General features: G+C 42.2%; 1 protein-coding gene and 1 long non-coding RNA gene across 6 annotated transcripts in view; both read right to left on the reverse strand.

Annotated features, from left to right (window-relative positions):
• Mapk8 (mitogen-activated protein kinase 8) overlaps window positions 1–6618 on the reverse strand; it is a 111992-nt gene extending 105374 nt beyond the window's left edge. For 4 of the 5 annotated variants that reach the window (XM_005412595.2, XM_005412591.2, XM_005412593.2 and 1 more), the window contains exon 1: window positions 6433–6617. The gene's annotated coding sequence lies outside the window, so the exon portion shown is untranslated. Of the gene's footprint in view, window positions 1–6432 lie in introns of all 5 variants that reach the window. The other variant, XM_005412596.2, reaches the window with a different exon arrangement.
• Window positions 6619–9334: 2716 nt separating this feature from the next.
• LOC102010640 lies at window positions 9335–22464 on the reverse strand. The gene is made up of 3 exons (XR_264978.2): window positions 22347–22464; window positions 12808–12898; window positions 9335–11087 (listed from the first exon to the last, which is right to left on the reverse strand). It is a non-coding gene; the product is annotated as an uncharacterized LOC102010640 (long non-coding RNA).
• Window positions 22465–23862: the final 1398 nt, after the last annotated feature.

Raw genomic sequence — 23862 nt, forward strand, 5'->3', positions numbered from 1 at the left:
CTTTCTTCTTCTTCTCCAGGTCTACCTCTTATGCTGCTGGCCAACGGTCACCAGGTGCGCCTCCACACCCAGCACCACGCTTACCCAGTTCAATTGGGGGTTATAAATTGACTACCAGTTGTCAATCCACTACAATGACCCAAGTAGCACTGAGTCATGAGCCACCTACTCTGGACAAAGTCTGAAATGGTGACTTTCCATCCCATTAAGAGCTTTTAGCCAATGGCAATTTCCCAATGATTTTGATGCCTCCTGCCAACCAAAGCAGGGGTGTGTGTGTGGCTGTTTTTTGTGTTTATGTCCTCAGAAATATGGGCTGAGTACCCTACCACCAAGAACCAGTGAATCCTGTATTTCTCATTGTTAGACAAAGACTAAGCATAAGAAAGTGTTCCCAGCACAGATCTAGCCTTAAATTTTCAGAGCTTCCATACAAATTTGAGGATCCCAGTTGAACATCTGCGGAGCTCTTTGCTACACTCTACTACTCATACTTTTACTCTGCAGCCTCTGTACTACACTCTTAATAACAACCAGAATTTAAACCAGGCATGGTGGTACATGCTTGTAATCCCAGCACTGGGGAGGATAAGGCAGGAGCACTGTCTGCGCTACACAGTGAGACCTTGTCTCAAAAAAAAAGACTGAACACAACCAGAATTTAGAAAAGACATCTTGCTTTCTGCAGTCTATCAAAGTGTTATTTTTAAAAGCAGGGAAAGAGATGCTAAGGTTTGGAAATCCTCAAGGGTCCCAATGGCAAAAGAAATTCCTAGTGAAATGACTAGTAATATTTGCTTCCTTGCTAGGCATCATGTATTTACATTTGTCCTTACCTCCTATAAGGTTATAAGCTGATCACTAAAGGTATAGATTGACTTAGATTTCAGTGTAGAAGTCAGTTTCTCATATCACTACCCAGAGTGGCAGAGTGGTTTCTCAATATACAGTGCAATGTGAAAATCTGTGTCATCATGTTATAGTTCCTATCCTCAAAAAGGATCAAGAAATGTACCAGAGAAACTAATCAAAATCTTAGAAATTCCAAAAACTGCTTAATGAACTGCTGTAGCTAAAAAGCAGTTCTTTAACAAAATCCCAATAAAATTACAATTAAAAGGTATGATTGGGCAAAAATGTAGCTCAGTGGTACAGTGCCTGCTTAGCAATGGTAAGTACAAGGCCCTCAGTTTAATCCCCAGTACCACATAATAAAATAAAATAAATGAAAAAAAGATATAATAGCATTTCATTTTCTTCAAATGAGTTACACAATAAAGCTATTCCCAGCTCCTGAATTCCCATTCCTTTAGATACCTATCAAAACAAACCCAGGAATGCTTAGGCAACTCTCTGCTGGGGGAAAGGGTAAAAAAAAAGGCAAAACAAAGTTGTATTAGAGAACATAGAAAATACCGTCCTTTCAATATATGTTTTTGGAATAGTTGGAATAGTTCCAAATTTTAAGGCAGAGAGGATACTGGGCCCAAATGTTAGCATAAATAACCTCAGTGAATTCAGATTAGATGAGATGATCAAATGTTAATAACTCCTTGACTCCTTGACTCCTTGACTCCTGCCAGAAACAACTGGTGTGTTCTGAAGAATTAGAATATAAACTGTGCATCAAAATGGTTTTAAATTTACTGGGCATTTAGCATTTGTTCCAAGTTAAAAGTAAGTGAAAACAATAACTGAAATGTCCTTAATGCTTCTCTCTACCATCCAGGCACATCAATCCCAGGCACTTTACATGCAGTACCTTGTTTAACCCTCACTGCCTTAGAAGTGAGGTTAAAGTGCTATTAGTGATCTCATTTGACAGATAAGTCAGATACATTTTATAACCTGAGCGAGTTTATGTCACATAATTAATTAGATGTGGAGCATGGACTAGAACTCAAGGTCAGCCCTAAAGCCCATGCCAGCCATCTCTAAGTTTGAGTTCCCCAGCTTTCTAAAGAATGGCAGATTTTAATCAAATCTGATGTACTACTAAAGAATAACAGGAAACACAGGTATTTGTTATATCTGTAGTATTACATATCACTTTGAAAAAGAATGGCAGCTAGTAACTTCTCTAAAAAGCCGTACATACACAATTTTAAAAAAACAGATTTCAATCAATCTGGTGTGCTTGGAGATTTGCAGTGGGCTTTCGTTTGGGAGACCGTCTGTCATACATCTTTTAAAAACATTTTTTTTAAAGAGAAAAAAATCCAAAACAAGATAATAAGAGAGTAATAATGGTTAATATATTGCATATTGTTATCTTTAAATTAGTTACTCAGAGTACCAGCTACAGACATTTCATAGTCCAAACAATATTAGCACAAACCTTTCTTTTCAATGAATTAAGAGAAATCCGTAGTATAACTATCATATATACATACAAGATAGTTAAGATAGTTATAGTTGCTTTTCTCTTCTTTCTTTTCTCCTTTCCCTCATCCTAGTTTCTCTTTCTTTTTGAACAATTTCTTCTCATTTCACAATATATATTGTACATTCTGGATCTTATTTACTCTTTCAGGTTCTCACACTTGTGAGACAATACAATGTTTACAAATGTGAATCTGATTTATTTCACTGATGAGTATGGTCTCTGGTTCCATCCATTTACCTGTAAGTCTCCAGTTTACCTTTCTTTATGGCTGAGTAATATACACATCTTTTCAAAGAAAATAAAATCACTGTTAAGATATGCCTGAAATCCCATCCTTGATCATAAACTTCTTGAGGCTAATGAACACAATGTCTCTGAGAAAATGTCACAGAATCTTATCAAAAGACATGGTGCTCCTAATGATTAAAATCTACCATTCATAGAATCTCTGGTTTATGGTCAAGCTTTTCATTTGTTTTCTAAGTCTAGATATTAGAGAAAAAGAATAACAATTTTCTGTGGTTCTGAAAACTACATAGGTAATTTTAATTGCCATCACCACCCCCTACCCCGGCCCTCAAACCTGTTGGGCAGGCATTTTATCACTGAGCAGCCCCCTGACTGGTGTTAAGGACTGGAGCTCTTGAAAATCACCCAACAGTCTTTTTAAATATTTTGTGAAGAACCACGTATCTGGACACCAGTCTTCTATGAAAGAAAGAGTTCTGACAGCCTCCGATCACAGTTCTAAAACCAAAAAGGTCAAGCAATTTGCCTAAGGCTTCAGAGCTTGTTGATGATAAAGTCCAGAGTGAACCCAGGTCTGATACTTAAGACTGCTTTAGTTCTACTACTGCCTTGAATGATAGAATGCCTCTTATTTCAATACTCCTGTCACTATTAATTTACTTACTGGTACTGGGGATTGAACTCAGGGCCTTGTGCATGCCAGGCAAGCACTCTACTACTTAGCTACATCCCCTGCCTCCTGTCACCTTTCAGATAATAAATTCTCTTGAATCAGAGCTTGATTTTTAAATCAAAGTTAAAAGTAACGTGTATTACAACAAGAACGTAAAGCTTCTAAAACGTTCAGGTAAAGAGCTCATGACTAAGACAATAAGCATCAAAGCTCAATGCAACAGGCAAATGATTCACATAGAAAGCTATGTGGTTATAATGACTTCCTTGCACTACATGAATCAGAAATCTACTACCCATACCATTGTCTTGACCAGAGACTTAAGAGAGCTGGCATCTTAATATTTCATACTTCCACAGATGCAACAAAGCATCTCAACCATGTACATGACTCAAGTATGTCAAAACTCAACCCACTGCCAAAACAAACCAACTAAAAGTAGGATCCTATTCAACGATCTCTTAAAATACCAGTAGGATAGTTATGGACTAGTTATTTAACAATAAATTAATTTGTTTCACTGAGTATCAGTATCTTTACAAGGTTATCTGCCTATGAGGGGTGGTGCAATTCGAACCTTACTAATTTTGATACAATTTATTCTTACAGTAATTTCCAAGCGGCCTTTCCCTCAGAAGCTAAAGGAACATGAAGGACATAGTTTCTCATTCTGCCAGAGTACTTAGACAGAGACCTTTTCAAACTCATTCAAAAAATATATTTCCTAACAGAACCTGTTCTTTTCTTTTAAAACATAATTTAGACTGGAATGTGGAGTGACTGCTAATGGGTATGGGGTTTCTTCTTGGAGTGATGACAATGTTCTGAAACTAGACAGCAGTGACGAATGCACAACTGTGAATATACTCAAAACCACTGGGATATACACAAGGATGAATTTTATACATAAACCTCAATAAATCTGTTATTTTCAAAAACCAACAGAATGTAATAAACAAAACATTAACTCTGGTTCTGAACACAAGCTATGAGCTATCACAAAAAGCTTTTTAAAAAACAATCAGTAACCCTTACTAAAATCTAACATATCTCAACCAGGTAAAGCAATTAAAAGTTTGGTGTCTGAAGATTTTCTGCACTTATATTAACAACATACTAATTTTCCCATTTCTTTATTTCTACTTGAGATCAAATAAGTTCAGTTTGTATCCTTCCATATCCAAAACAAATGTTAACACGTATTAAATAGCTGGAAAAAACAAAATTTCAGACCCATACACTTCACCAACAGTATCAGTACATTACTTAATGTTTCTAATAAGCACTTCTAAAGTGTTACTAGAAATTAAGTATTTCTATTAAAACATTTATGAAAGTTGTTTCTTTTATCCTAGTTTTCCAGGTAAAACAAAGGAGTCACCAAAAACCTTTCAAACAATATTCACAAAATAAATGCGGTCATATGAAAATACAGCACAACTATACGAGTCTGCATATACACACAGATTGAGTATAACTTTTCTAAAATGCATAGGATCAGAAATGGTTCAGATTTTGGAGCAGTTTGAATTGTCAGAACAGGGATACTCAGCTGATCATACACAAATACACGCATCTCGCAACCTACATTTCTTTACTAATCACACTAAAAACATTTAGACAAGATTTTGCTTTGGAATAGCCTAGAAATACCAAGAAAGAAAACTGACACGGAAGTGATTCAAAAGTCCTGTTGTCCTAATAGTTAATGTACCTTAAAACTTGATCAGTCAGCCAGCCATCTGGAAGTGACGGTCTGCAAGAAGCATCCGAAACTCCAAGGAGAACATTAAGTTTCCTGTAAATGCTCGATGTGAAGTATTCTCAATTATAAAGAGCTTTTCCTCAATCCAACTTCTCCTAAACACTTACTATACTCCAGGCTGTGTGACAGAGAAAGCTGCAAGCCAGGCCTGCCCTCAAGAAGTCCTATTTCAACTGCTTGCTTTTAGGGGTGCAGGGAGTTCTCTCAGAGCATCTGACTTCCTAGAGTTAAGGGTAATCACGGCAGAGGAATAAGGGTAACATACAGGTAACTGCCAGACTTATTTAGAAATAAAAGTTGCTGTACATTTACACGAAATCTAACTGTACTTCCTAATATAAAATGACTCCTGAAGCTCCAGTAAAATGAGCCAGAGTATGTAACTCTACCTTACGACACATTCCTTATATAATCATCTCATTTAAAGGCACGTCTATTACATTTCAGTTAAAGTATCCTTTTCCATTTAAGGATATTTCTCTTTACCTTCAAACCTCTCCGTTTGGACACAGTACTGAACAGCTGCCGAATGAATGAATGAAATAAACAGATGTTCTCACTGCCAAGGAGGTACACGCTGGATGCTTATCGCAAACACAATAGGCTGACAGGCCAGAATTCTACTGGGAATATCAATGAATTTCAGATGTAAAAATAGTAACCACTGGATACTGTCCGATGCCGTGTAGTCAACGGATTATTAAATTTACAATAAAGATTGGATGGGGAACTTTCGGAAAGGAGAAGGCAGAGGATTCATCACTATACTTTGAAATGGACTTGACTCTGCCACCTCTGGTGTGGCACCCAAATGCAAGACAAAGAGATGGCAAGGTGGGCTAAAAGAGTCAAAAGGTCACGGCCGAGTGACAGTCTAGAAAGGCGCGCCGGCTGCCCCCAGCCCGGCGAGCGGGACATGCACCCCGTACCCGGGCCGGAGTCCCGCAGTCCAGGCCGGGCCCCCGCAGCCTTCTTACGCTGCTGCCACCCGCGTCCGCACAAAGGAGCCTCCAACAGCCAGACCCGGTTCCCGCGGGCGCCCGCCGGGCGTGGGGACCCGGCAACGCGAGAGCGGTCCCGACCTTCGCCGGAGTGTTTCCAACTTGCCACCCACCCGCTCCATTTTCTCCTCGCGACGTGGACGCGGGACTCGCGCGGGGCATGCGCCGAGCTGGGGCGGTAGCCGAGCCCTGAGCCCCACGTCCCCGGCCCCCGCCCGGGCCGCTATTGTTCCCGTGCCCCCCCGCCCGCCGCCCCCACCCGGAGGGGTCACGGCTGAGAAGGCGGCGGCCGCACAATAACAGCAACTCGGCGGGCCCGCCGCCCCCGCCCCCGGCGCCCAGCTCCAGCCGCACTCACCCCGCCGCGCAGGGAGCGACGACGCGGAAGCCAGTCGGGGACGCGGGCGCCGTCAGGACTGTCGTCGCTGCCGTTACCCAACGCTGCTCGCGGGTCCGCGATCCGGGCCGCGTCGTCCGGCCTCGTCCGCTCCGCTGAGTAACCGGGACGCGGGCCGTCACCGCGCACGCCCGCCCACGTCATCGCGCAGGCTCCGCCCCCGCGCCGCCCCAGCGGCCCTCGGGGCGGGTCGGCCCGGGGCCCGGATTGCGGGGGCGGAGCCTTCAATCTGGGGGCGTGGCTACACTGGAGGCCGCGCTGACCTAGGGAGGTCGCCTAGAGACGGAGTCCGAGCGGCTGAAGAGCCTGAGATTAGCGGGTGAGGGGCGTGGCCGGGAGCTGGAAGGGCGGGGCCTGCCCTCGCACGTGGCGGCGCGTGCCCGCGACTCATAGCGTCTGGAAAGCTGCGTCCCGCTAGTCTGAGCCGCGCCCCCTGGGCTCCTCGCCTCCGGGAGTGAAGGTCAGGCTCTCGGCCAGGCCCGCCAGGCGAGCAGATGCACCTGCCAGGGCACACACCTGAGAGACAAGCTCTCTGCCTCCACGGACAGGGTGTTCTGTTCTGAGGACATCTGCTCGCGGCCCTGTGTCTACACGCAAAGAAAAGTTCTTTTGAGCTCCCCAGGAAAGCTGCCTTACGTGTCTCTAAAATCCATCTCCTCCCAGAGTGCTGGAATTTCCCAATTTCCCTCTGAGGCCCCACAACGAGTGCAAATATTATAGAAGCCATTAACTGACAAACCCTGGAATATCCAACAATGAGGGAGAAGGATTTAAACTGTTACCATCCATGCAGTAGAATACATGTTAACGTTTTAGACGCCTAGTGTTCTAGGAATTCTCACCAAGTCCAGAAAATGTTCACAATGTATCGTTAAGAAAGAAGCAAGAAACAAGTACGTATAGAATCATCCCCGTTAGGAACCACATATATGGAGTGAAAAAATACATAGACAAACCTAGGAAGATAAATTAGTTTAACAGTGTTTCATTTCACTGTAGAATGAAAGGTGATTTGATTCCCTCTTTTGAGTATTTTCATATGATTTCCAAAAGGAACATTTGTGTTTACTAAGATATGTTATTTTAATAATGAATACATAAATATTTGTTGAATAAGTAAGTTCAAGTAGACTATTTTCCTATTGCATGTCAGGTTGGCCCATTTCGAGCGACTCTAAAATGGAATGAACATTCATTCATTCATTCTCTTCCCATTTTTTCTCACCTTCTCAGATTTCTTTACTTCCTTCTTTTTCGCCAGTAAATATTTATAATATGCCCTTTGTCTGCTAGCAATATGCTAGCAGCAGCAACACAATGAATCTGGCAGACTTCATCATTCTCATATAAAAGAGATGAGAGTTTAAAAGAAGAAAATTATCGCTGTTATAATGCAAAATGATAAGGATACATAATATTACAAAACTAATTGATATAATTAATGAGGCCAGGAAAGGTTTGTCTGAGAAACTGTTTCTTGAGTTGACAATAGGTTTGACTAGGCAGAGTATTTCTGAAAAGTTAAGTTTGTATCCAAGCTCCTACTTCCTGTGATGAGAGAAAGTAGAGTAGGTAGGGGAAATCGGGGCAAGGCCAGGTTTGCTGGAAGAGCAAGGAAGTAGGAACTGTGAGATGAAATTGAGAAAACTGGTAAAGTGACAAAAATTAGAAGAGCCATACTGGCCATCTTGGAAATCTTTCTATCTTAACTGCAAAGAGAAGACCTTGGCATGCTCAAAAGGGGTGGCGTGCTCAGCATAGCATTTTAGACAGATTTCTCTTGGGAAAGAAGCCAGGAGGATGCAGGAGCGGTCCAGGTGGTAAGAGGTGGAAGCTTGGCCTAGGCAGGGTGATAGTCCCGGAAATAGTAAATGAAAGAATCTGGACACCATTTAGGAAGCCCCAAGTGCAGAATGTGTGTGCTTTTGCAAGGGATGGGTTAGGTGGAGCAGTGAAAAAGAAAGAGTCCTCAAGGAAACTGTGTAGGTTTCTGCCTTGTGGCTAAGGATGAATGTGCATGCTGGTTCACCAAGATAGAAATCTTAGGAAAGGATCGCCCCGGAGTGGAAAAACCATGAGAGCAGGTTGTTTGGTTGTTAAAATGTTTTGAGATGCTCAGAAGAGATGTTAATTTGGTGTTGGCTAAACAGAGCTGGAGCTCAACTACCTAAGAGATAAATCACCCAGAAAGTGCTGACTGGAAGTCTTGGGTATGGATGAGTTAGGGGAGTCCTGTGGGAGAGAAGCAGGGAGCAGGGAGAAGTAGGGAGAAAAGGGCCTAGAGGTAGGCCTGAGCAACTTCAGCACTGCAAAGTGAGTCTGCCATACAGCTGCCAGAGGAAGTAATAGAAAAACCAAGAAAGGGACCAAAGAAGAAAGGTGCAATCAATAATATCAACCGCAAGAGGAAGATTAAAATCCTAGAGCAGTAGAACAGAAATGGATTAGAGCGGGCCAAGGAACGGATGGGAGAGGAGAGAGGGGCGGTGATGAGCATGGACAAGTGGGGCAGGCAAGAGAAAGGGACACAAGCCAAGTTCACATCTGATGGGAGTGCTGTTGAGAAGGAAAAGTTGCATAAACAGGAAAGAAGGAACATGGAAGAATGTGATTGGGTGGAGAGGTGGAGGTACCACAGGTACCTCCTCTTCCCCTCCAGACAAGTTCTAGCCTTGGCAGAAAACGATATAACCCTGGTGCAGTTGAAAAGTGAGGGGCACTGCCAGAGGCTCATGCCCAGGTCTGCAATGCTGTTAACAGCTTGTTTCTTTCTGTTTTTTTTTTTTTTAAGAGAAAAAGTAACTAGTGGTAGTTTATTAACATTAGGTAAATACAAAGTTCTACAAAAGTGTAGCTCTATGGGATACACTTTTATTTTTTTAATTAAAAAATTTATTAGTACATGTTTGGAGTACATAACAATTATGTTAATTGTAGGGAGTTGGTTGGTACCTGTACATTACACATCTTAATTCTCTTTCCTTTGCTGTTCCCTCTTTCCCCTCCCCCTCCCTCCGTCTCTTGATTGCCTTCCTGTAACATAGGGAGCTTCTGATTTAGCATCAGCTACCATTGTCAGCTTCTGACTATCCAAATTAGGAAGTGCATCCCATGTGTTTGTAAGTGTGCACATGTGAGAGTGATTTCAGAAAATACTTTGCTACCTCTGACTGAATATAACCATCTCTGATACTCTGCAAATTCAACATGCTTTTAATAACACAAGAGTGGAGCTGAGCCTCCTTCTTCCTTCTTATAGAATTCCTTTTCATCGACCTACTGGGGCTCTTTGTTAACCTACGGGGGTCTGACTAAGAAAAAGAGGGGCAGCTAGGAAATTCAGCTTTCTTTCCTGCTTCTTGTTTCAGAGACGTGTCTCAGCAAAAGCTGGTTCTTGGCTCTCTCTGGGGCTGGGATCAGGGAAAGGGAAAGGGGGAGGCTGTGGGCCCTTAAATTCAGTCTCTACCAGAGCCCTGAGCAATGTTCAGGGGGAAGCTGCACCCTGCAAGAGTATTTCTTTCCTTGTCCTTATCCCCAGGCTGCTCACATACTGGGTTTCACTGCTGATAGTTCTTTGATAAGGTGTCACAGTCTCACCACACTGTTCAGGGTGCACAAATTGAAAGTTGAGACTTCATCTCACCTCCTAGGTCCCTGATGTCATTGCAGGGGTGGAGAATTTGCTCAGGGGCTGCAGTGGGGGTGTTTACTGCCTAAGTCCTGCCAAACTAACACCCACCTCTACCACCATCCTTCTCTGTTAGTCTCACTAGCAAACCTGGTCACCCATCATGCCCTGCTCAAATCTACTTCTCCCTCCCTGGGGGAAGAGCTTCAGTGCTTTCTTCAGTCCCACCTGACACCAAAATGCTCTTTGAGGCTCTTTAAATAGAACCTTTTGCATTCTTCCCTGCTTGCAAGAGTAGAAGGAAAGTGAGTGTTCTAATTGCAAAACATTCTATTTAACTGCAAGAATTATTGCTGATTTCCTCAGCAGTAAGACAGTAACAGAAATGACCAGGGCTCTTTGGTCACAATGGGAACAAAACAAAGTGAAGACTGAAGCAGGCAGTCATTTGAAGTTATAAGTAGGGAACTCAGCTTTGCTTTTAGCTACAGACAAGAGAGAGAGACAGTCTCGTCAAACTTATGGACTGAGTACACACGCGTGTTCTCATGAGACAATCATTAGCATGTATTCCAGCTGTGGTTTAGGCGTGGCTTGTCTCTGCCAAAACTCATGTTGATGTTTGGTTGCCAAAGCAGCAGTGTTTGGAGGTGGGGCCTTTGAAAGGTGACTGGGTCCCTGGGGTACCAACCTGGTGAGTGGATTAGTGTCTTTTTCCAGTGGCTAGATAAGGTCTTGTAAGAAAAGCTTCATTCTTCCAAAAGTGGGTTGCTATCAAGTGAGGCTGGTGCCTCCCCTCTCTTTTGAACTTGCTTTTCTTTTGCACACACCCACTTCACCTTCTGTTTTCCTCCAGGAGTTGATACAGATTGAGGCTCTCCCCAGATGTGGCCACCTGATCTTGGTTTTTCCAGCTTGCAGGACCATGATCCAAAATAAACCTCTCTGGTCCATCGTACCCAGATTTGAAGATACTCAATTTCATCCCCTGGAGAAAAAGAAAGAGAACTAAATGGGAGGGAAAGATGTGGTGTTAAAGTTCTATAACTGATTAATGAAATCCTTATTATTGTTTTAAAGAAATGCCTATTTTGGAAGAGGCCTTCCTTCCAGACCTCACAGCATGGACCTCCTGTGCCATCTATAATTCTTAGCTAAAGATTTCTCCTACCCAGTGAAATTTTGCCATGTATAACTCTAAAGGTTCTACACAACATCCATCGAGGCCCTTTGGTGGAGAGGGAATAGCGCCCCATAACTCTCCCTTTCTCAACCAGTGCCAAACATCCCACCCTTTCCATGCTGAATTTGAAAGAGATTTCTGTGGTATCATTAGGAAGGAGATTCTGGCATCACTGGAATTAAAAGTTACGTGGGTGGCAGGGTTTTGAGTTCTTCAGCAAGCAAGTGTGATCCATGTCCTGGTGACTGTCTTGCAAGGCCTCTAACCAGTGGGTTGGTCTCATCTCCCTGACTTGAGACAGCGCCCAGGCCCTCTGATGCTAATATGAACATGCTTTTACTTTGGGAAACCAAGGTTAAATAAGACAGTTTGTAGCCATGTAATCCCGGGGCTTTGGGAGGCTGAGGCAAGAGAATTACAAGTTCAGAAACAGTCTGGGCATATTGGAAATTTAAAAATAACTGTCTCAAAATAAAAAATAAAACAGGGCTAGACATGTAGCTCAATGTGAAGACACTGTTCAACTCCCAGTAGTGCCAAAAACAAACAAATAAACAAACAGGACAATTTAGCACATTAGGATAACTGTGGTTGACAACAACTGTATATTTCAAAATATAGTAGTTTATAGAGAGAATTCTAAATATTCCAACACTGAGATGTTTGTCATAAATAAATGTTGGAGGGAATGGTGTTAAAGTAAGTATACCATCTGATCTGATAAATACACCTTGTATACACATATTGAAGTACCACACCAAATCCCATAAATACATACAATTTATATATGATAATTTAAAAATTAAAACAATAATTTGGTAAAGGGACTTTCAACAGCTCTTAACTCTGTGTGAAAGGAGATTCCCAGAGAATAAGAACTTCACTTAGAAGAGTGGATTTCATTGCCCTCTTGCCCGACACGTGCAGGATTTACACTCGGCTGAAGGCTCGCATGGCTGCTTGCTCCTGGCTTGTGGGACCAGCAAGTGGGTAGAAGAGACAAAAGAGATTCAAAATTTGAGGGAACTCTTCAATTTGTGACCTTCTTAAATAAGGGACAGCTACATGGGAGCACTTCTTCCTGATCCTAAGGCAGTCTATACTCTAACTGCTGCCTCAAAGATCAGCAATCCCTTATATGTAGGGGAGAAATTCATCTGTGGGGGGAGGTTTAAGCCTTGAAGATAAGATAAAGCCTCAATCCTAGGCCCTGGCCTACTCCTCATCCTCTCTGCCTCCTGCAATATTCTATTTCCTTGAAAAGCCAAAGTGTGATTGGCAGCTGCCAGTTTTTGTAGAGCAGAGGACAGGATGTCTCTCTAACATCAAGGACAATAAGGATGCCACAGTATCCTCTTCTCCAAGGAAGGGTATGACTTGAGGCTTCTGTCCTCAAACAACTGAGCAAGTTCCACCAAGCAAGAGCACACCCTTGTGAAGATGGGGATCACCCAGTTTGAAGCTCCTGGTCCCTGGTAGAACCACACAAGCAGACATCAGATTCAAATATTTGGCTCATGCTCACCTTATAATGGAGTGGGGCATCGGGACCTGGGGAGCAGAATCTGCCGCAATATTTTAGAAGTCTGCAGCCCCAAGAGGAAGACTGCACAGGGCTGGAAAAAGCAAATCAAAGAGAAAAATCATGAGAGCTGGTCCCTGGCACGTAGATTTTCTTTCTTTCTTATTAGTGAAGTTTATTGGTATATTTTGGGTATACATAATGATCGTATCCATCATAGGGAATCTGTATCTGTACATGATATAACTTGATTCTTTTTCTCCCTCATTCCCCTACCCTCCCTTTTTTTTTTTTTGGCACCAGGAATTGAACTCAGGACCTCACACTTGCCAGGCAGGCACTGTGCTGCTGAGCTATAACCCTGGCCCCTCCACTACCCTCCCTTCAATCCCTCTTCCTCTCGTTTACAAAATCTTTATTTCCATTTCCTTCTTTTCTCATTTTTCTTGTCTCTTCCTTCCTTTGCCCCTCCCCTCTCCCTAGACCCCTTTCTCATTTGGACATTTTCTTCCTATATTACAGTATCTATTATACATTTTGGTCCTTATTTATATTTTCAGTTTCTCACACCAGAGAAACAATGTGGTATTTACACATATGTGTTTGATTTATTTGATTTAAAAGTATGGTCTCAAGCTGCATCCATTTAGCTAGAAATATCTCAAGCTTATCCTTCTTAATGGCAGAGTAGTATTCCATTGTGTAAAAAAATTTTTTTTCTTTATCCATTCATCAGTTGTTAGGCATTTGGGCTGTTTCCAAGATTTACCTATTACAAACTGTGCCACTATAAAGATGGCTATGCATATATCACTGTGGTATGATGCTTTTAATTCTTTCAGGAAAATACCAAGAAGCAGAATAACTAGGTAGAATGGAACCTCTAGTCCTAGTTTTTTGAGGAGTCTCCACACTGATTTCCATACTGGTTGCACCAGTCTACACTCCCACCAACAATGGAGAAGGGTTCCTTTTCCTGGGGCATAGATTTTAACCAAGAGGAAAAAAAAACCCAACAAACTACATAGTAAAAGATTCCCCTGAGGAAATTGCCCAAGGCACTAGATTTTTCCCCACCCCAAACAGTCCTACAGCTTATGGCTTCAAGGCCAGACCTTTAGAGTGGCAAAGTGAACAGTGAGTATAAGGATTCTCGACTGTACTCGGCCGAGGTAAAAGCCATGGACTCATGACGCAATTGTGGACATTTCTCTAGATTCTGCCTCAGCCCAGGCAGAGAGACAGAAACAACACCTGCAGGGACGTTTTTAGGAGCTGATGTTTTCCTGAGTGTGTCAAGTGGAAAGGTGGAGGAAGGGTAGTTGAAAGCACCTCTGGCTTAGGCTGAGACATCAGGTTAAGGATGTTGGGTCCAGGCTGGGCAGGAAGGGCAAATGAGGCTGATAGAGACTGGGACACAATTCCCACAGACAGAAGATGTTTTTGATCCTTTAAGACTGAGAAAGTTGCCGATGCTAGGAAGAACATGAAGTGGGAAGTGATAGAAAGGAGTGAATGAGAGATCATTTTGAAGTGGATGAGAGATCATTGTTGAAGTCTCTGAGCTATGTTCTTGAATGGGTATGGTCAGGAGGTCACAGAAGTGAAGATCACTCCCAGTTAACAGGGAAAAAGGTATGCACAAGCAGGAGTTGACCAGGTGTCCATGTTCGTCCAGAATGGGCCCACTCTATATCTATTGCCCCAGTGTGATGGTTAATAATGCATCCTGCACTTTCAAAAGTATCCCAGTTTAAATGACTAATTATATGGCCACTTTTCTGATGCAACATCTCCTTGAGCTTGGCCTGGCTTCCTGCACATTTGACCTATACAGTTGCACAGTGTCCAGCTCTAAGGAAGGGTCTTTGCTTGGTTTATTGCTCTGCTGTTGTGGTTAAAAATTCTAATAATTTAACCCTCAGACTTGTGTTCTGTAAATGAAGTCTGATGGGACACTGGATCATGTGCATGAGCAGGGAAATATAGGCTGGCACCCACATGCCTGTACCTGGGACAGGCTGGCACATTGTGTGATACTGAAGGGACACACAGGGCCAGAACACAAGCCCAGATTGATGTTGGCTGAAACAGCATTATTGGCAGTAGTGGCCATGGCCCAGAGAAAGGAGCGGGTGTGTGGTGCCCAGTGGGAGGTGTCTTCCCATTGGCCCCAGAGCCCCTTCTGGTGCACAGTGATTGGCCTGAAATCAAGGATAGAAACTGCCCATGCTCAGGCAGTGTCTTTATCAGCTTTCTGTTACTATACAATGAATGTATAAGATAATAAACTTATACAGCAAAAAGGTTGATTTTGGCTCACAGTTCTGGAGGTTCCAGCCCCTGATTGGTTGGCCCTGTTGCTTTCAGGACAAGGCAGCTCCTGGTTGTAGGAATGCATGGCAGAACAATATGCTCATCACATGGCCAAGAGGCAGGAGAGGTCAAGGAGAGAGCCAAGGTTCCTAAGTCTCCTTCAAGGCACACCCCAGTGACCTAAGGAGATCCCACAGCTCACTTCCTAAAGGCTCCATCACCTCCTAAATGTTGTACCCCCCTGGGACTAAGCCTTTACACAGGGACCTGTGGGGAAACTAAAGGTCCAAATTTCAAGCAAGTGGTCATATTTGTTAGTTACAAAATTGTGCTTTCACTACAAAATAAACATGCAACGGAGATGTAATGGAGAATGTCAAGAAATTGCTAGGGTTTTTCAAAGAGTGTAAAATATCTGGTTTTGAAAATTGCTATCAAATTGCAAAGTAAATTTCTGCAGGCTTAAAAATAGAAATTAAAATCAACATTTGTCACATTCAGTGAAAATGAACACTATTTTTATATGACTCTTCAAATAAACAAATGATTATAAGAAATCTTGGAATTAACTTTTTCAGGTGATTGAAGATACAGTCACATGACATTAATGCATAAAAAATGTTTTGGACTATACACAAACTATGAAGCCATAATATACAGGAAATGTTGGAGGAAATATTAAAATGCCATTACATAAATGTACATTTAAAATTATACAACTTACATGAAACCAATTTGTATGAATAGTTAAATCATTTTAGAAAAATTGTTCTTGAAAAATCATCAGTCCTATACACTAAATTTTATACATTTAAATGATTTGATATACATTTATTTTTCTGTTGTCAACATACAGAACACTCTTAATAGTTCCATTAAATTTTATCTGTGGAAAGATCCTTCTCCAAATTTAAAATTATCAAAATTTATTCGCCATCTTGAACTTGCCAGGAGCAGTTGATGTTACTTTTCAACTGAAAATTGATTTTTTTTGAGATTAGGTCTTACTGTGTAGTACAGGCTGGTCTTGCAGTCACTGTGTAACCCAGGCTGGCCTCAACCTGCAGCATTTCTCTTGCCTCAGCCTTCCAAGTGCTGGGACTACAAGCATGCACCACCACACTCTGTGAAATATTGATTTTCTTTAAATACTTAAATAAAAAATATTCTAGTAAAACACACATTGACATTAATTTTTTTAAAGAGCAGAATATATTTATTGAAGGAAAGAAAGCTTCTGTCCGAGAAAGGGACAGAAAGGGGCCAAAATGGGTTGCCCAGAGCATTTATTTTTTAAAAGTTATTAAACTATACATTTCTCTGACCTGACAAATGAATATGAAGAAAAATAAACCAGAAAAACATCACGATCAATCAAAACACATTGATAAACTGTTATTGTTTATTGTAGTACATAAAATCGTGACATAAAATATCTTTTGGAATTTGTAGATTTATGTTGTTACTTGTGAGTCACTATCCTGTTAAATTTGAGAAATGGTAAAATATTTTGATGAAATATTTTACATTTTAGTGTCTTTAATAATAACTTTTTCTTGCTTTCTGAATGGGGCCCCCTATATTCACTTTACACAGGGTCCCACACATTACAGTGCTGTTCCTCTCTTGGGCATTGAGTTGCCCTGGGATGATTGCGTGTTGTGGGTAGAAATACATGTGCCTGGACTCGCTGTGACTGTCAAGGGCTGTGGAAACACAGCATAGTCCTAAGTTAATGAACAGTCGCCCCTCTCAACAGGTGGCTCAGCCCTGCAGATGGGAGCCTCACCTGCCCAGTAGGGCTGACAGGAAGCTGTACCTTCAGGGTGAGCTGGAGGGCGGGAGGAGGCAGGCACTGTTGTTGATTGGTTGAACCAGGTGAGGGCAATTGGTAGCAGGTGATTGTTATGTGTTGTTACTATTACTTTTTCCTACTCTCCAAGTGTAGTTTGGCTATGGTTTTTCCATTGTGTGTGTATCTCATACTTTATGAACTCTCAGTTGGTGCCAATAACATCATTGCAATGACTACTCATTTTTTTCCAGAGAATGTGGGCTACCTTGAATGATAAAAATGGAGCCTTGTGAGCGAGTGCTGAGCAGAAATAGTTGAGGGGGAAATAAAGGAATGAGTGAGATTCTAAGAGCTGAACAAGTAAAGCCATGGGACTTGAGGTTGGTTCAAGGAACAATTTCTTGGTGATAGTTTCACTGCGTTGCCCAAGACTGACTAAAGCAAGGGACTAGATAATACAAAGTTAAGCTATCCTCTATCTTTTGTAGCCCAAGTAGAAGTGCAGCCTTGTGTGGATAGCTGTGTTAGTTACTTAGTGCAGAGACAAAATACTTGACACCCAAAGTTAAAAAAGAAAAGGGTTATTTAGCTCACAGTATTTAGAGGTTTCAGTCCATAATCAGCTGGCTCCGAGCCAGAGTGGTGAGGCAGAGGAGAACAGTTCATGGCAGGCAAAAGGTGTCAAGGCAACAAGGGGGCTACCACAGCTCTTTCTATCCTTTATGTCTTATCCAGGCTTCTTAGGGCAGGTAGCACTCACATCATTAATCCTGGTGCCCTTGATCGTAGCATTGCACCATGAATCCATTCCAGTGTCACACTCCAAATCTAGCCACCTCTGAAAAGGCCCCACCTATGACCACACGAGGCTATGGGGGGATATCTAAACACAAGCCATAACATTTTGCCCCTCCCGCAAGACTCAATGCATATCCCTTTGTGCAAAAGGCAGTCTATCTCCAAGAATTGCCAAAGTCCTAACAGTTTCCACAGTGCTGAAAAGTTCAAGTCCAAAGTCTCCTCTGAGATTTAAGTTAAACTCTCAGCTTCAAGCCCCTGTACAAATGCAAAGTTAAACACTTCCAACATTTTGGTGGATTGACAACTGGTAATTAACTTGTAACCCAGCTGAACTGAATCAGTGTAGTGCGTGATATGGAGGGCCCACCTGAGGATTGTTGCCAAAATAAAAGAACTGGAAAGGAAGATGGTACTGTTGATTCCCCTGGAGGAGCTTGTCATGCTGGCTTTCCTGATATGAACTTGGCCGTTATCATCAGAGGAGCTCAGGACCTAGCTGTTGCTGAGGATGGCTGTGGTACTTTTCAGGAGAGCTCTAGTTCGTACTTTGAGTGTTGCTTCCTGGCTCCATTGCAGATCCCTCAGCCTGCTGGCACAGATCCTTTATCCTGCTAGTGCAGACTTTCTAGTTTCCACCGCTGACCTTTGGGCCTTCCCAGTGCAGATGCATGAAGCAGACCTGCATGAGACATTGTTGTGGGCTCTAGGTCTCCAGTTGGACTGGTAGAGGGCATTGTCATGGGCTCTAGGTCCTCAGCTGGACTCATGAAGTACATTGCCATGGATCCAGGCCCTCAGCTGGATTCTTTGGATCTTTAGTGTGTGGAGAGACTTCCTGCACTCTTTTGTATTTGCCTCTTTGGGTGACTATTATAAAATAATCCTATAAATTATGTGTCCTGTATTAAATTGTTTCCCTTATAAACCTTGACTATAACAAACATTCAAAGGCACAATATAGACATTTCTATTCCAAAAGTTACACACAGGGGTATAACAAGGAATGGGAACAAAGCAAGAGCAAAATCCAGCAGGGCAAACACTAAATCCCACAGTTCCACTTCAAGCATCCCCAGAAATCTGTGGCAGGTTGTGAACTCCAAAGAGTTTGGGTGGCTCTGCTCCTATGGCACTGCCAGTGGTTGTAGCTCCCATGGCCTTTGTCTAGGACCAGCTCTGCTCCCTCCTTGGAGTTTTCATCAGATGATACACATTCCTGGCTTCTCCAAACTTCTGGGGGCTCCACTGCATCTTCAGTTTCACACTTACAGCTTTACAAAATGCCCTCTCAGAGATACACTGCCTGGCCTCCCAGGTCTTCTACTGAAATCTGGGTGGAAGCCTTTCTGACCCCACACCTCTTGCATTCTGCATGCCCCTAAAACCAGCACCATGTGGATGATGCCAAAGTCTACTGCCAGCTGGAGCAGCAGGCAGGCTTCCTTCTCTCTTGACTGTCAGGACTGAGTACCTATGAACCAAATCCCAAGGAAAAACTTCCCTAGGCTACCACCATTCTGTAACATGGTGCTATGGGTCTCTCTTCTCAAAGCAAAGTCTTTCACCTTTGCAATTTGAGGCTGCAGAGGCTGGACTCCTGTTGGTTTGTTTTGTTTTGTTTTGTTTTCCTGTTGATTGTTGTGATGTCCTGAGGTCACCATTTCTGTTGTCTTCTTCTGAAATACTTTGCTTTTTCTTGCTAGTCTTTTGAGTGACCAATTTCTCCTCTTTCACCTTTGCAGGTTGCAACTTTACTAGAGCTTCCTTTCTGACCAAACTCAAAATGTTTTAAGTCATTCTCCTAGGTTCTTTGCTCTTGATTGTCACCATATAGAAATGTGGCTCAAGCCTTAACAGTAGCCATGCCACCACTTCAGCATTAGACTTCCTTAAAATTTCTTCTGTCAGATTGATTAGTACACCACACTTAGTCTCAGGCAGCCTCTGGATAGGAGCATAATGCCAACAAACTTTCTGTCAAGTCATAAGACACATCATCTGGAGTCCAACAGCCAAGTGCTTCTTCCCAACAGAGTCCTCCCAATCCTAGTTGTTACCTGGTGTCATTTCTATTAGCATTCTGGTCTTCTGAGCTCTGACCAGAATCTCCCAAAAGTACAGTGTCAGGCATTCCAGCTCTACTTTTTGTATGCTTGTTTGTTTTTGTTTTTGTTTTTGTTTCTGCTTTTTGAGACAGGATCTTGCTATATATAGTTCAGGTTGGCCTTGAGCTCACTATACAGCCCAGTATGGCCTCAAATTCATGGCAATTCTCCTGCCTCAGCCTGCTGAGTGCTGGGATAACACATGTGCATCACCACACCCAGCTCTAGTTCTACTTTTTCAGGGACATCTCCAAACCTCTCCTAACTGTTCCCTTTCCCACAAGCCAGCTCCAAAGGGTCCTAAACCAAATGGTTAGGTATAGTCACAGCAGTGATCACACTTCTCTGGTACCAAATTCTGGGTTAACTAACTTTTCTTGTTGCTGAGGCAAAATACCTGCTGGCCATGGTTAAAGGAGGAAAGGTTTATGTAGCTTAAGGTTTGTAGAGGTTTCAGGCCATAATCAGCTGGCTCCAAGGCAGGATGACACAGCAGACAGGCATCACAGAGGAGAAACAGTTCATGTAGCAGAAGATAGCAAAGCAGCAAGGGATGACCACAGCTCTTTCTATCTTTTATATATTATCCAGACTACTTCGAGTGGGTAGCACTCACACTCTTAATCCTAGTACCCTTGATCCTAGCATTGCACCATAAATCAATTCCAGCATCACACACTCTAGATCCAGCCACCTCTGAAAAAGCACCACCTATGACCACATGAGGCTTTGAAGGGACATCTAAACACAAGCCATGGCAATAGCATATTTGCCACCTCTTTCTGGCTCCTATTATTAGTATTTTTGGTGGGCTAGGGTCCCTAATGATATTGCATGTGTGACTGATGAATCCTTGCTAGAGATAGCACATCCACACATTTCATGAGTGAGTTGTCTCAGTGTATTTTCTGCTACTGTAACAAAATACCTGAGGCAAAAAATGTACAAAAAGAAAAGAGATTTTTTTTTTTATAGCTGGAAGTTTTGGAGGCTGAAAGTACAAGATTGGACTGTGCCATTAGTTTGGCCTCTGGTAAGGGTTTTCTGGCCACATCATGGCATGGCAGATGGTGCCATGGTGGAAGTATGTGTGGGAGGAAAGACCACATGGTGAGAGACCTATGGGAGGAAAGATGGAGAAACACAACACTCAAGCCTCCCAGACATCTGCAGATGAAAGCAGAGTAGTCTGGAGGGAACTGAGAGTTCCTCAAACCCAAGATCCACTTCATTTTGGTTGTGATAGCCCTACATTTTCTCTGATAAAAACAAAAAAGTTTTGTTGAAGGATTCAGGGAACATTTGGAATTATATCCTTGGGTAATATCATCATAATTTTTCTTCTTCCCTCTGTACCATGACAACAGAGGAATCTTCAAATGTTTTTAATGTCATGACTCCAGGCAGAAGACTTGCATGCTAGATATTCAACCTCAGGGTTAGGAAACCTTTCTTTTCTTCTGGGGTCAAGAGAGGGACACAAGTAAAAAAAACCATTCTATAAAAGCAGAATTAGAGACCATTTGGATGAGTGGTCCAGCCAGTGACTTCCACTTTCCTGCTAGTCTACTAGTCTTCACCAAGTAGACATGGCCGATTCTTCCATACCTGTCAGTGTGTCTAGGGGACATTACTTTCCAGTCTTCCTGGCTAGGGGTAATTAGAAACAGACAGATCAGGAAAAGAACATTAGAATACAGTCTGAAGGTCTGCAGCAGTGTATGATGTCCGCCCACTAGAAACGGGATTCCTTAGTCAGGGATGTCTGTACCAGTATCATGTACTCCCATTGTCCAAGGACCATGTACATTGTGCCCTTGGGTTCTGACATTGTGACTAGAGAAGATTAACTGGTGAGACCAGAGCTTCCCTGGGTGTGGGATTGAAGGCAGGAGCCTCCTACCAGTTTCTATCACATGCCCACGTCACACAGTGGAACTCCCTAGGGACACTGCTCACATTTACAGTGACAGTATCCATGCCCAGTGATTGTATTCTTAAAATTCCTAGATATTTTATTTGTGTGCCATTCAAATTTGGAAAGCAGCCTTGGGCCTCACTGTTCTTTATAGGTAGTATTGTCCATTAGTATCTGTGGAGATTGATTCCAGCACCCACTAAACGTACCAGAATCCCCAGATGCTCAGGTTCCTTATGTATGGTATGGCATGGTATTTGCATATAACCTACATATCTTTTTGCTGCTTTAAACTTTATCTCCTGTATCAAGATTACTTATACAGCCTAATGCAATGTAAACGCTATGTAAATGGTTGCTCTACTGTATTGTTCAAGGAACAATGACAAGGAAAAAATCTGTAAATGTTCAATACACATGCAATTTATTTTTACCAAATATTTTTAATTTACAGTTGCTTGAATATGTGCATATAGAACACATGGATATAGAGGCCCAATTGTAGTTCCTTAAATCAATATAAAGATTGTTTTATAACCAGCCTCTAATAATATACCTGAAATCTCTCTCTATCATTTACTTATTTATTACTCTTAGAAAATCTTACTTTTCACTGGACTGGAGGCAGCAGCTTTCGGAGGAGACAGCTCTGTCTTTTTGCAGTCTGTGCCTGACATTTTTCTTTGACAACCTTCATTCTCTTGGCCGGAACTTTAACACATTCCAGATCCTCTTCCTTGTTGTTTCTGGGTGTGTTGTTTCCTCCAAGCAACAAGCTGCTCTGGGAGTTGCCAGGGGCATGGAGTACCAAGACAGGGAACTGCGGGTGCTGTGGTTCTGGTTTCATACCTTCCTGGTTCACGAGCTTTCTTACAACACACTGGCAGACATTGTCTTTTGAGGGCCTGGAAATTCTTTGGCTTCTCCTAGCTCTTTTAGGCCTCAGATGAGGAGGCACAATAGTGTGAGAACAGGAATATCTTTGTCCTCCCTCTTTTTCACAATAACCAACTTGACAGCACTCAGATGGCCATCCCCAGTGACCTTTAACAGGCATGTCTTTACTCAGTAGCAAGCAGAGAAGAATCCATGACGAAATCTTGTTTGTCATCATCACCACTGATTCAGACCATGTAACCTTTTCACTCTTCACCAACAACATCAGCAGCAACATCTGTGGCTGTGCACTTCTTGAAGAAGTTTGCATCTACTGTCCACTTCCATGAGTTTGCTTCAGCCAGTTGGTGGAAAGATATTCTACTTCATCCTGAAGCCACTGATCACTGATGGGGCTCATGAAAGAGAGCTTTGTGGGGCCCTTTCTTTGTTGTTCTTGTTGGAGTTCTAAGATCACTGCTTTGAATGGGAGGAAATAAAAAGTATTGATCAATTGTAAACATTGAAAAGTTCATTATTTGTGTCATAATATAATAAGGGTATATAATTTTCAACTGAAAGAATGGGTAAAAGGAAGTGATATAAATATAACAAAATCTAGAGCCAGAAAAGATAGAAAGGATGTTAAACAGGCTGTATAAATAGAAAACACATGTGAAAGACTTTTTAAAACAGACCTAGTAATATATTTTCCCAAATGAATCAGTATTTTAAAAGTGAGTGAACCAAAGGTCCAATTTAAGACAGATAAAATGAATTGAAAGCTGGGCATGGTAGCACCTGCCTGTAATCCCAGCACTTGGGAGGCTGAGGCAGGAGGATCACTGTGAGTTCGAGACCAACCTGGGCTACAAAGTGAGCTCAAGGCCAGCCTGAACTGCATAGTAAGACCCTGTCTTAAAAAGACACACACACACACAAATGAATTGGAACAGAAAATACATAACTTAAGATCAGCCACTTTAATCTTAAAAATATTAAAAGCATAGGAAAGAAAGACATACAATTCCAACTAGTAACAAAAAGAAAGTCATGTAATTGTATCACTGCCAGAGCTGGTAGATATTAAGTCAAAAAGCATTTCTAGACTAAACATGGGAAGAGTCACTTATGTTGATAAAACATTCAGGTCATTAGGAAAGCATAATTGTTTTAAATCTTCAGACATTAATAACAAACAATATGTGTGTCTAAGTGTGTGTGTGTGTGTGAGAGAGAGAGAGAGA

Source organism: Chinchilla lanigera, unplaced genomic scaffold, assembly GCF_000276665.1.
Source record: "Chinchilla lanigera isolate Chin_1 unplaced genomic scaffold, ChiLan1.0 scaffold00155, whole genome shotgun sequence".
Lineage (NCBI taxonomy): Eukaryota > Metazoa > Chordata > Mammalia > Rodentia > Chinchillidae > Chinchilla > Chinchilla lanigera.